General features: G+C 42.3%; 1 protein-coding gene across 4 annotated transcripts in view; it reads left to right on the forward strand.

Annotated features, from left to right (window-relative positions):
* The first annotated feature begins 236 nt into the window (after nt 1-236).
* LOC143172027 (amyloid-beta A4 precursor protein-binding family A member 1-like) overlaps nt 237-12596 on the forward strand; it is a 138457-nt gene continuing 126097 nt past the window's right edge. For all 4 annotated transcript variants that reach the window (XM_076361242.1, XM_076361244.1, XM_076361245.1 and 1 more), the window contains exon 1: nt 237-379. The gene's annotated coding sequence lies outside the window, so the exon portion shown is untranslated. The remainder of the gene's footprint in view (nt 380-12596) is intronic.

Genomic DNA, 12596 nt, shown 5'->3' on the forward strand with positions numbered 1-12596 from the left:
TTGTTGCTGTCGGAGAGTGGCTAGGATCCTGTACCATCCTCTTTTATTGGGGGAAGGAATAGCTAGTTACCTGCCTGCATCAGCTGCGCCTACCTGAAAAAAACAGCTCATCCCGCACTCCTTTTCTCGCTGTGTTAGAGGCTGGAGAGAGAAAGCTGGTCACGTGGAGGGAGGCGGGGTAAGAGAGGAGTAGGCAGGAGCAGGCTCTGCTGGTGATTGCTAGAGTAGGAGGAGAAAGAAGATGGTGGAGTTGGAGATAGCAGCAGTTGAAGGAAAGGCTTGTTTCCTAGGCTTCCTGTCGTTATTTGTGCTGTCAATTTCACTGGTGTCATAATTGCTGTCCTGTGTGCTGAGATAGTCCGCACGGAATCAAGTCAAGGTATAAGGTGGCTGCTCTTTTTAGGGCTGAACTAGATAGGGGGAGGATTGGACTAGGAATAAGATGTACGGGGGGGGGGGGGGAATCCCTGTCGGTTACAAATGCATTTGCGTGTTGTACTGATGATAATTTCTAAGCTTTCCTGAGGAAGGATAGGGCTCATTTGGAGTAACACTAGGAGAGTCTGGATGGCTGCATGTAGGATCATGTATATTGTGCTGGGGGTATATTATAATCTGTGATGTGTATAAACTGTGTAACGTTGTAGGAGTATACTCTTTGTTTCACAGGATTCCTTTTCAGTTAAGGATGCTGCAACTGAAAAAAAAAATGAGGTAATGGCAGCCATTAGCATTAGGAGTGCAGTGCTGGGGCAGGTACTTGGTGTGTGAATCATGCACCAATGAGAATATGGGAATGGACGACAGTAGGTTGTAAGACTGAGTGTGTATGAGAGAAATTTGCATCTGATTTTAAGCTACAGTGAAAGATATAAAGATATATTAATGCCCTAGGTCTAGCTGCAAATAGTGGCTTCAACAAATAACTGTGCACTGGGTTATTTTAATAATACTGAGAGATGCATGGAATATTACTGTACAGAACTATTTATACGCTACCGTAATTTTTTTTTTATCCCTCCTTTGATTAAAAGGAGAAATAGAGGTCAAGAGGAAACTAATTGTTGAGCAAGCAGAACGTGGTTGCAACGGGATAGGGAGTGAGGACGTGTCCTGACGAGGTCCTACTAGACTGCTGGCTTGTGGGAGGGACTCAAGGGAGAGGAGACCTTCCCACCCCTATTTGTAAGCTTCCCTTCATCTTTGAGCTGGGAGAGGGAGCTAATCAGCTGTTAGTATCAAATACTAATTTTAGGAAAGGGAGACCTCTTGATCCTTCCTGGAGGAGCATCTGTATAGGTTCTGGTGCAATTAGGGTGTGGATTGGTTAAGTTATCTTCCTGGTTGGTGCAGCCATAAATATTTTACCTTTATTTCTGGGAAGCTTAGTCTTAACAAAAGCCATTTACTGCAGCTTGTTTCACTATCATCACATGTAGAGCTGCATTTGGAAAGAGACTGAGGACTTGAGCCTGGGATGAAATAACTTTTTTTCTTTCCTTTCCCTTTTTGTGCCCTTATTGGGCTGTAGAATTCTAGTTTTATCTTAGCATGCCCTATGGATCTAACTGTCATAGCCACTAAGAAACTAAAATAGAAAGGCTGGAAGGCATAGATTTTTCCCAAACTCTGCATATTATTAAGGGTGAGCTAATGTGGGTGTGGGGCAGATGAGACATGTAGCATTAATTCTTATCTTTACTATGCATTACCTTATGTCAGGTGATAAGAATACATCTATATGGCAAGGATTTTGATTATTCTTTTTAAACACGGCTCACAGGCTCCCAACCAACTTGCTCCCTAAAATATTCCGGTCACAATGGTTTAAATTCTACTGCATTGCATTCAAAATCTGAACTGACTGTCCTTATCTCTGCAGCCTGTACCTGTCATACTTCCAGAAACGGATGTGTAATATATATATATTTATTTTTTTTTTTTTTACAAATGCTGGAAATAGCAAATAATGTTTATTTTCTAGGTATTACAATTGTGATATGCAACTAATAAAAAATGAGGTGCATGTTTACCTTTTGAGTCAAAAAAGGCCCCCAAAAAAGCCCACCACTGTGAGTGCCCAGAAATCTGCTTACATATCATTTTTAATTGCAGTAATTTCTAATGGTGCATGTAGCTCTTCCATCCAACTAGTTCAAAACAGACTTTATATTTTTCCATTTGTTTCAGTTTCTTCTCCAATTCTTAATTTAAGATAGGATATTATAAGATTTTCAATAATTAACTATGTAAGAATTCAAGATTGTATGCCTGTGTAGTTCAAATCTTGTTCTTGTTAGTTCTATGGAACCACAGTCTAAATAGAAGAAGAAACAGTTGTTTCTTCTGTTTAAAAGAAACAACTGTTTCTTTTAAAAACTATTCCTTACTATTTGTGAGTGACTGCCACCACTTCTAAGGACAGTTACTGAGTGTTTCTGCTCTGTCAGTGTATTTCTGTATATTTACACTGAAAAGTTAAGTCTCCGGTAAGTATTAATGCAAGACTGTGGAGAAAACTGTACAAAAGCATTAAATCCAGCATTCTAGACATACATAAAATCCTTCTCAAAATGTATTAATGGGTGAAATGCAAAACGGTTTGTTTGGAAGAAGAAAAGCAGCCTATGTTCATTGGGGGGGGGAGAATGTAATTTGGTTGGGGGAGGTTTGTGGTGGTTTGTTTTTGTTTGGGGTTGTTTTTCTGGTTTTGGGGGGTTTTGTGTGTGTTTGTTGTTTTTGGTTTTTTGGGTGTGGTTTTTTTTTTTTTTTAAGAGGTTTATGAGCTTCAAGGCCAAACCGTTTTACCAAGTAATGGCTGACTGAGGCTAGCTGTCTAATATGAATCCTATAATTCATGGTCTAGGTTTATTGGACCTTTTTAGATATAGTTCAATGATACACATATTCATTGTCCTCACTTAAAATAGCAGTATTGTTTTTCTGACTATTCTGTCTTCTAACAGGTACAAGGCCAGTCTTTTATAAAGCTACTATAGATGGTGTTCATAGATTGGCTTTTCGGTTAAAAAAAATGAAAGAATGCCAGGGAAAGTAGATTTAGTACAGCTAGTTATCAAGAAAAGATAGCTGTGGTATATTGGAGGGGAGAGATGTCCCGTTTAGAATTACGCTTTCAGTTTTATATTTACTTTAATACAGTATCCATAGGTCCTTCTGTTACAGAATATTTCAGTTGGAAAGGACCTACAACAATCATCTAGTCCAACTGTCTGACTACTTCAGGGCTGACCAAAAGTTACCAGCATGTTAGTAAGGGTATTGTCCACATGCCTCTTAAACACTGACAGGCATGGGGCATCGACCACCTCTCTAGGAAGCCTGTTCCAGTGTTTGACCACCCTCTTGGTAAAGAAATGCTTCCTAATGTCAAGCCTGAACCTCCCCTGGCACAGCTTTGAACCATTCCCATGCGTCCAGTCACTGGATCCCAGGGAGAAGAGATCAGCACCTCCCTCTCCACTTCCCCTCCTCAGGAAGCTGTAGAGACCAATGAGGTCGCCCCTCAGCCTCCTTTTCTCCAAACTAGCCAAACCCAGTGTCCTCAGCCGCTCCTCATAGGACATGCCTTCCAGCCCTTTCACCAGCTTTGTTGCCCTCCTCTGGACGCATTCAAGGACCTTCACATCCTTCTTAAATTGTGGGGACCAGAACTGCACACAGTACTCAAGGTGAGGCCGCACCAATGCTGAATACAGTGGGATAATCACCTCTCTTGACCGGCTGGTTGTACTGTGTTTGATGCACCCCAGGATGCGGTTTGCCCTCTTGGCTGCCAGGGCACACTGCTGACTCCTATTGAGCCTGCTGTCAACCAGCACCCCCAGATCCCTTTCCGCGGGGCTGCTCTCCAGCCACTCCTCTCCCAATCTATACTTGTGCCTGGCATTACTCTGTCCCAGGTGCAGAATCTGGCATTTGTTCTTGTTAAATTTCATGCCAGTGATGATTGCCCAATGCTCCAATCTATCCAGGTCCCTCTGCAAGGCCTCTTGTCCCTTGAGAGAGTCAACAGCACCTCCCAGTTTGGTATCATCAGCAAACTTGATGTTATCTCCAAATGTGTAGTTAGAAGTTTGTAATTCCTTATATCTTTGGCAAGAATGGGAGCACTCTTTGCATTTTCTTGTTTTGTAGCCGTCTCAATGTATATTTAGATAATAGGAAGTAATGCTTTGGAGGAGATTGTGATGCTGAATGTGATGGAGCAGTGATGCCAGAGGTGAAAATTCTGGTGTAGTCAGTTGTGCCCTTCCTCACTCTTCCAGGATGGATCAAGTGGGTATGGATTTTCTGAGGTAAATATGAAAGTCTTGTTTGCTGTGTGTGGATATTAAAAATCCATAATGCTTTTAATTAAGAGAAATCTTGCTGCTAATTTCTAGGCTAAGCTTTGTGAGAATCTAACCAAGGAACAGCTATTAAAAGCATGATTTATCTGAATGGATTTTAACAGAACAAGGGGTTGACTTTTTCTTTGTTAGTTTAAGCCATAGACTTACAATATTTGTTATTCTTAAATTAAGAAAAATCAAGCTATAAAAGCCTGCGACATGAGAATTATGTTTGCCTATGAAATGTTCTTAACCTTCTGTTATTACAAGTAGCACTTATTAGTATTAGAGCGGAGATGAAAGGCATGAGTGCGGGGGGGGGGAACTGAATCTCTTATTCTTTTTTTTTTTTTATTAATTATTTTACTTCCTGTACTTAACATATAGCCATTTGTAGTGCTTTAGTTGGTTTTAGGTTGTGGGGTGGTTTGTTTTGGTTTTGTTGTTGTTTTTTTTTAATGGCAAATACTTTATTTGACATATTTGCTGATGGCAAAATAAGGGCGATAGATCGTAAAACCAAAAATATCAGATAGCAGAAGTAATATGTATTCATTGCCATGTTGCTGCATAAATGTGAGGGCAGGATTAAAATCTAAAACAAATTCTCACCTTTTAAAAAAATGTTTCTGGATTAAGTTTTTTGAGTCCTTCAGGCTGACAAAATCAAAACAGAGGCTGAAACTTATCTCTCATCTTTGTGCCTAGGTATTGCAGGCCATTTTTTCCTTTGTACGTGCATAGCTCTATTGACTGTAATTATTTTTGATTCTCACTAGACTGTGCATGAGAATTGCAACCCCCCCAGGTGTCCCTGATAGTTTAATGTATGTTGCCAGTAGGTAGTGCAGCATAATTGAGGCATAACTTCCTACAAGATTATATCAGCATAGATATGTCAAACGTGATGTTGTAGTACCACACTTTAAATGTGGTTTTCTTATTGCAGTAGAAGCTGAAAATTTCTACTTGATATAAGATCTAGCAAGTTATTCTCTGATCATTTATCTCTAATGTAGGGGGGCTGCTACTACTACCACCATTAATAAAGTAGAATCCTGCCCTTGCTGCTTAAGGAGCTGGGTTACCTTAAACTAGTTCATTTTACTATTGTTATAGGGTCATGTCCTACAAGGTATGTTCTAGTGCTTTCTCATTGGAGGAATTTTCCATGGTCTAAGCCTGTATAAGCAAGCACTGCTGATAGTCAGTGGGGTTACTAGCTTCCTTTCTGAAGTATACAGAAGCAATGTGATAGAAGTATTTAAAACAATGAATAGTCTAGATGAGATAGACCAGGAACTTCCCTTTCTGCTATCTTGTAGTGAAAGGAGATGACATTCTGCAAAATTAAGACAACTAAAAAAGCAACTATTTTAGACCTGTGACTTCCATGGCTCTGGCTTCTCTCTCCCCATGCTGTCATTTGTTCTTGAATCATTTGTCTGTTCTTCAAAAGCTTGCTCATAAGTCAGTGATTAAGTAACACTTGGATTCAGCTTTGCTTTTTTTTTTTTTTTTTTTTAATGAGCACTTACATAAAACCTATTCTCTGTAGGTAGAAAACCATCTTATCCCACAGAGAAGAGAGTGAGTTAGTGGGAGACTTCCAAACAAAATCTGTGGGGAAAAGTCATGGCAGATGAGTAGTGTACCCCCGAGGTTTTGGGTGAATCCTTTTAAGTGATAATTTGTCTTCTCAACTAGTTATACTATTATAAACCTCTGTGACATCCTCTTTGAGCACTGAGAGTATCCCTTCTGAATTTGATATTCAAACTTTCAGCTATAAAAGATGAGTGCAGATGAGAGAAATATCAGGATAGCAGAGCTGTGGAGTCTATTAAAAACCCAGTCATCTTCTATCAAGATCATTTGAGCAGGTTTCTGAAATTAACTTACTTATATTGTATTTTTTTTGTAGTACTTGAGATGTACCCAAGCTGTACTCCCAAGATGTACTCCTTGGGAGGAACTGCTTTTCCGTGTATGTGGTTGAGGTAACAGATTGATATACGAAAGATCTAGATTTGATTTCCTGCATTGATCTGGCTAAGTCATTGAATTTTTCCAATTATTTTATCTTTTGCAGGTAGCAAAATAAGGTGGTTTCTATTCTTTCCACTTTTGCCTTTCTAGAATCAATAAGTGCTTCATCAAAATCTTATTTGAGAAGAAATGCCTTTTGCTCGAAACTTGTTTTTATTTGTGGGGATTGAGGAAGGATAGGGTAAGAGAAAGTAATATTGAAGGGGAGAAAAGAAACCTGAATGTAATGGACAGTTTTTAATATATATAATACATGAGAACAATTCTGGAAGCAAAACTGTTTTATTAATGAAGAGCTAGTATCTGTAATTATTGAACTGATTTCTGGTTGTGGTTTCTGGAGGTATTTTTGTTTTGTTTTTTACCAAGGTATTTCAGCCTCTTGATCTTCCTCTTGCTTATAGACTAGAAAAGGAAAATACATGGTTTGGAAAGTGATTAAAAAGTTTATAAAGCAGTACTGAATTTACCTGAACTTCCATCTTTTGTGAACCTGCAGAAGACCACTGTCAGAAGTGGTTTAATACTTCTGCAAAATTTAGTTCATGGAAAAGTAAGTAAAATTGACTGAAATGAGCTGTAGAAGAGGCTTTAAAAAAAAAAAAACAAACCCCAAAAAAACCCAACAAAAAAACCCAAAAAACCCCCAACCCTCCTTCCCCACTTGCAATAGGAGAATTTTTAAGATTGTGATGTGTTGGCTACACCTATCGCTATTTTCTGTACCTTTTTTCACCAATGTAATACATCAGGTACCTCTTTGGGATTACTTTAGTTGTTGCAGATGACAGAGAATGTTGTTATCTTCTGTTTGCACTAGTTATGAGGATAACTGACTAATGCTGGCATAGTTGCATTGTTTGCTCATCAGCCATTTCGAAGAGGAGATTCAGTCCTGTGTCAAAACTGTCATTGGATGAATTGCCCACCTGATTATTTTGCTCAACAGTTGTTGATGCTTTAAACCAAGTAGTAATGGGGAAATGACTTTCTGAAAAAATATATATTAAAGTTGCAACTATAACCTCTGTTAATTAAAATAAGGCTCATATAGTCAACTTTGGAAAAAATAATTGGTTCCGTATACCAAGAAGTTGCTACTAATTTTTATACATGGTAACTAGTTTCTTATTTAAGGAGGAAGAATTAGAAAATGTCAGAACCACTGTTCAACTTCAGGAATTTCTTCATATACTTCCCCCCCCCCCCCCTTAACCTAAAAACCTTGTAGACTGCTGGGGGGGGGGAGGGAGGAGGTACAGTTTGCAGCAGTTATGCCAAGGAGGGGGGAAAAAAAAAATCATATTGCTGAGAAACCTTCCAGATACTAAATCTCCAAGAAACAAAAAGGATTTACTAAAAAGTTCTATGATTTATTTATTTTTGTGTACTAGTTACTAGTTCATGTAGCAAATGCTTTTAAAGTTTCATTGCTCTCTGGAACAGAAAAATTAGCCAGTCTTTTTTTTTTTTTTTTAGACGCTATTATGGAAAAATCCCAAACACTTAAATATTGAGGAGATTGTAGATGTAAATAAATTGGAGGTGATTTCTGTAGTCATTTATCAGACAGGGATCTTTCTACATAACTTTTTTGCTAGTTTTTCCCTGCAGCATTTGCATATGCAGGTAAAAATGTTGTCTAGGTTACTTGAATTCCTTTTCATAGAGGGCTTGATATAAGTTATATAGAGGAGTGTCAAATTTAATGCTTGAACTGGTTAACTTGCTAATCGATTAACTTTTTCTTGTCTGAATTCTCTAGCAATGCCTTCTGAGCTTTTTTTAAACTCCTAAAAAGGAGTAATTTAGTATGTAAAGCAAACTTATATGTTATAGAAAGGAAAATAGAATAGAAAATCAAATTACTAACTCTCACAATTGGTAATGCTGTACTTTGTCAGCTATAACTCAAAATGCTTGAACTGTATAGTGCCTTGGACATTGTATAACAAGTCCATGTAGCAGCCTCACAGTTGAGCATAGAAGCATTGGATTATTCTAGTATTCTTTCTAGTTTGATATGTGGTATGTCATGGGAATTTAGAGGTGAGGTAGTCGCAGAAGCACAGCACTCACTAAATAACTTTAAGTTTTATGTCACTGAGTGGGATGGGTATGGTACATGAGTTACTATCACCTTTTAGTCTCCTGCTCCAAATGTTCTAAGGATGTGAAGTTATTAAGAGTTTATCTGTGCTGCTTTTTGTTTCTTTCCTGCACATATCTCAACCATTAGAGCAGGGCAGGTGTAATCCAGAGCTTTTGGATAAGCCTCCTTATGGTAGGTTGACATTGGCTGGCTACCAGATGCCCACCCAGCTGTTCTCTCACTCCCTCTCCTCAACAGGACGGGGGGGAGAAAATACAATGGAAAAGTTCATGGGTTGAGATAAAGACAGAGAGATCACTTAACAATTACCGTCGCGAGGAAAACAGATTAGACCTGGGGAAAATTAATTTAATTTATTGCCAGTTAAAAATAGAGTAGCATGGTGAGAAACAAAGACAAACACCCCCCCCACTCCCACCAGCACAGGGGGAATGGGGGTTGCAGTCTGTTCGTAACACACTGTCTCTGCAGCTCCATCCTCCTCACTCTTTTTCCCCTGCTCCAGTGTGGGCACTCTCCATGGACTGCGATACTTCAGGAACTGCTCTAGCGTGGGTCATTCCCGTGGACTGCAGTTCCTGCCAGAAAACCTGCTCCTGCATGGGCTCTCCACGGGCTGCAGCTTCCTTCAGGGCACATCTACCTGCTGCAGTGTGTGGGTCCTCCATGGGCTGCAGGGGGACAACCTGCTTCACCATGGTCTTCTCCATGGGCTGCAGAGGAATCTCTGCTCCGGCACCTGGAGCATCTCCTTCCCCTCCTTCTTTACTGACCTTGCCTTGGTGTCTGCAGAGTTGTTTCTCTTTTTTTTTTTTTTTTTTTTTTTTTTTCCCCCCTCCCTCCTCTCTCAACTGCTCTGTAGTGCTGTGGGGTTTTTTTTGTTTGTGGTTTTTTTGTGGTGTGTGTTTTGTTTTGGTGTGGGGGGTGTGTGGTGTGTGTGGGTTTTTTTTGTTTTTTTTTTTTTTTTACCCTTTCTTAAATATGTTATCACAGAGGTGCCACCAGCTTTGCTGATTGGCTCAGCTTTGGCCAGTGGTGGGTCTGTTACAGAGCCAGCTGGAACCAGTTCTGTCTAGTACAGGAGCAGCCCCTGGTCTCGTCCTACAAGAGGCCACCCCTGCGGCCCCCACTACCGAAACCTTGCTGTGTAAGTCCAATGTGCTCCTCCATAACAATTGTCTATGCTTGTGGTTTTTTGTTTGGTTTTTTTGTTAGGTTTTTTTTCTCCCTCCCAGCACATACCAGAATCGTCTAATGACTTAGAGCTGGGCTGATATAGTCAAGGTGTCACTTTAACTAGGTTAATACTTCTGGGCAGGCTTCACTGACATTCCATCCCTCAGCTTATGCTGACTATCAATATTTATATCAATATCTTTGTGTTTAGTAGCAAACAATGACTACGCAGCAATATCCTGACACTTCTGTGAGTGCAGTAGTTGATCGTGGAGATGCTCATCTCCCGGCTGGACTGAAGCAATCAATTGTTTACTAGTTAAGCTGTGCTGTGGCAACCTCTGCCTCACAGGTTTTCTAAAGGATGTGGGTCATCCCACCTGATAAGTTGCTGCAGTTAGCAGGCGGTATACTGTACATAAACAGAACTAGACAATACATAATTAGTATGAACAACACTACAGTTGGGTGTAACATTAGGTGTAGCACTCCTGTGGTTGTAGGGGAACATTCAAAGAAAGCATTTCTGCAAACTAAGGTACTTGGCAGTTGTAAACTTATATAATCTGTCCTCCATTGCGTTAAATGGCAAGGTTAACTGTGCCTTGATGGTTCAGCCCCTGTTTCAATTCATAGAATCATAAATAGTTTGGGTTGGAAGGGACCTCTAAAGGTCATCTAGTCCAACCCCCCTGCCGTGGGCAGGGACATCTGCAACTAGATCAGGTTGCTCAGAGCCCCGTCCAACCTGACCTGGAATGTTTCCGGGGATGGGGCATCCACCACCTCTCTGGGCAACCTGTTCCAGTGTCTCACCACCCTCAGCATAAAAATTTCTTCCTTATATCTAGTCTAAATCTACCCCCCTTTAGTTTAAAGCCATTCCCCCTTGTCCTGTCGCAACAGGCCCTGCTAAAAAGTTTGCCGCCATCTTTTTTATAAGCCCCCTTTAAGTACTGATAGGCTGCAATAAGGTCTCCCCAAAGCCCTCTCTTCTCTAGGCTGAACAACCCCAACTCTCTCAGCCTTTCTTCAGAGGAGAGGTGTTCCATCCCCCTGATCATTTTCGTGGCCCTCTTCTGGACCCGCTTCCAACAGGTCCGTGTCTTTCTTATGCTGAGGGCTCCAGAGCTGGACGCAGTACTCCAGGTGGGGACTCACCAGAGCAGAGTAGAGGGGCAGAATCACCTCCCTCGACCTGCTGGCCACGCTTCTTCTGATGCAGCCCAGGATACGGTTGGCCTTCTGGGCTGCGAGCGCACATTGCTGGCTCATGTCCAGCTTTTCATCCACCAGTACCCCCAAGTCCTTCTCGGCAGGGCTGCTCTCAATCCCTTCATCCCCCAGCCTGTATTGATACTGGGGGTTGCCCCGACCCAGGTGCAGGACCTTGCACTTGGCCTTGTTGAACCTCACAAGGTTCACACGAGCCTACTTCTCGAGCTTGTCCAGGTCCCTCTGGATGGCATCCCGTCCCTCTGGCGTGTCGACCGCACCACTCAGCTTGGTGTTATCTGCAAACTTGCTGAGGGTGCACTCGATCCCGCTGTCTATGTCATTGATGAAGATATTAAACAGTACCAGTCCCAATACAGACCCCTGCAGGACGCCACTCGTCACCAATCTCCATCTGGACATTGAGCCGTTGACCACTACCCCCTGGATGCGACCATCTAACCAATTCCTCACCCACCGAACAGTCCACCCATCAAGTCCATACCTCTCCAGTTTAGAGAGAAGGATGTTGTGGGGGACCGTGTCAAAGGCCTTACAGAGGTCCAGATAGACGACATCTGTAGCCCTTCCCGTGTCCACTGATGTAGTCACCCCATCACAGAAGGCCACTAGGTTAGTCAGGCAGGACTTGCCCTTGGTGAAGCCATGCTGGCTGTCTCGAATCACCTCCCTGTCCTCCATGTGCCTTAGCATAGCTTCCAGGAGGATCTGTTCCGTGATCTTCCCAGGCACAGAGGTGAGACTGACTGGCCTGTAGTTCCCCGGGTCTTCCTTTTTTCCCTTTTTAAAAATGGGGGTTATGTTTCCCCTTTTCCAGTCAGTGGGAACTTCTCCGGACTGCCACGACTTCTCAAATACGATGGATAGTGGCTTAGCAACTTCATCCGCCAGTTCCTTCAGGACCCGCGGATGGATCTCATCGGGTCCCATGGACTTGTGCACCTTCAGGTGCCTTAGGTGGTCTCGAACCTGATGTTCTCCCACAGTGGGCGGCTCTTCATTCTCCCAGTCCCCGCCTTTGCCCTCTGCGGCTTGGGCGGTGAGGCTCGAGCACTTGCCAGTAAAGACCGAGGCAAAAAAGTCATTGAGTACCTCCGCCTTCTCCGTGTCCTGGGTAACCAGGTCTCCCGTTTTGTTCTGGAGAGGGCCCACATTTCCCCTTGTCTTCCTTTTATCCCCGACGTACCTATAGAATCTTTTCTTGTTGCCCTTGACGTCCCTGGCCAGATTTAATTCTATCAGGGCTTTAGCTTTCCTAACCGGATCCCTGGCTGCTCGGACAACTTCTCTGTATTCCTCCCAGGCTACCTGTCCTTGCTTCCACCCTCTGTAGGCTTCCTTTTTGTGTTTGAGTTTGTCCAGGAGCTCCTTGTTCATCCACGCAGGCCTCCTGGCGTTTTTGCCGGACTTCCTCTTTGTTGGGATGCATCGCTCCTGAGCTTGAAGGAGGTGTTCCTTGAATATTACCCAGCTTTCCTGGGCCCCTCTTCCCTCCAGGGCTTTGTCCCATGGCACTCTACCAAGCAGATCCCTGAAGAGGCCAAAGTCTGCTCTCCTGAAGTCCAGAGTAGTGAGCTTGCTGTGCGCCCTCCTCGGTGCCCTAAGGATCCTGAACTCCACCATTTCGTGGTCACTGCAGCCCAGGCCGCCCTTGAGCTTCACATTCC

Source organism: Aptenodytes patagonicus, chromosome W (assembly GCF_965638725.1).
Source record: "Aptenodytes patagonicus chromosome W, bAptPat1.pri.cur, whole genome shotgun sequence".
NCBI lineage: Eukaryota > Metazoa > Chordata > Aves > Sphenisciformes > Spheniscidae > Aptenodytes > Aptenodytes patagonicus.